Below are 1,232 nucleotides of genomic sequence, written 5' to 3'. Positions count from 1 at the left end.
ACGATAAATAAATTAATGAATCAAAATTTGAAATTATTTCTGCTGTAATTACAGCAACGCACATGATTGATTACCGTATGGAGTGGTTGGTTGCGAGACCCGGAGAGGTACGCTCAGGCTCGAAATCGAGAAGGATTTTCTTTTCCACCACGCGATGGCCTCCTACCGGGGGCTGTGTGAGCGTTGTGTTACGTGTACCTGTTGAGCGTAGGTGACTGTACTTCAAGTTTGTGTTGTATGATGATGAGAGGATGGGGAGACTAAAATCCGATGCCGAAACATAGCCTGCAACAGAGGGCCCCCATCTCAACGTCCCTATCCAGCGGAGGCAACGGCCTTGCCGCAGTGGTTACACCGGTTCCCGTCAGATCACCGAAGTTAAGCACTGTCGGGCGTGGCCGGCACTTGCATGGGTGACCATCCCGGCTGCCAAGCGCTGTTGCCATTTTTCGGGGTGCACTCAGCCTCGTGATGCCAAATGAGGAGCTACTCGACCGAACAGTAGCCGCTCCGGTCACAGAATACCATCATAACGACTGGGAGAGCGGTGTGCTGACTACACGCCCCTCCTATCCACATCCTCAGTGAGGATGACATGGCGGTCGGATGGTCCCGGTGGGCCACTTGTGGCCTGCTGACGGAGTGGTATCCAGCGGACATATCACATGAACAGTGACACACGCCCTCACTCAAAGAGACACTGCGGAGAGTGTTGAAATTTAAAGTAGTCTAGTGATCAGGAACTTGACGTCACCACCTCTTTTCCACTTTAATGTCAAATATTATTGGGGAAAATTTCTTCCAGTAACGGTAATTATAAAATAAATTTTTGCTTCCAGTACAGAGTTCACAGGAATTTACTAGAAGGAAGACGAGACATTGTGTTAAAGAAAATGAAATGATCGACGTAGTTGGTTTTCGTGGTCGGTCATTAACAGGGAGATCGTAGTTCGTGTATCGGTAACAAAGGTATGTATCACCAATGCTAGCGTACATAAAAATGCGTACGACAAATTTGTAATCGTTCCTCGTAAATCGCGAAAAGATCATGAAGGCTGGTTCTGTGATTGATCATGCAAATCTGCTTATAGGCTGCTACAATGGCGGCCGATCAGTTGGATCATGCTATGAAGACGTCCACATTGCGTCGTCCCGTTGATGCTGAAACAGCGAAGTACGGGTTAGGACGAGGTAGGTATGTCAACCTTTCATAAACACGAACATTTTAAAGT

At 47.6% G+C, this 1,232-nt stretch overlaps 1 pseudogene; it reads left to right on the top strand.

Moving 5' to 3' along the window:
* The first annotated feature begins 327 nt into the window (after positions 1 to 327).
* LOC124803636 lies at positions 328 to 445 on the top strand (annotated as a pseudogene).
* The last annotated feature ends 787 nt before the right edge of the window (positions 446 to 1,232 follow it).

The sequence above is a fragment of the Schistocerca piceifrons genome, chromosome 6 (assembly GCF_021461385.2).
Source record: "Schistocerca piceifrons isolate TAMUIC-IGC-003096 chromosome 6, iqSchPice1.1, whole genome shotgun sequence".
NCBI lineage: Eukaryota > Metazoa > Arthropoda > Insecta > Orthoptera > Acrididae > Schistocerca > Schistocerca piceifrons.
The sequence above is the reverse complement of the archived record's forward strand: the minus strand, read 5'-3'. Positions and strand labels throughout refer to the sequence as shown.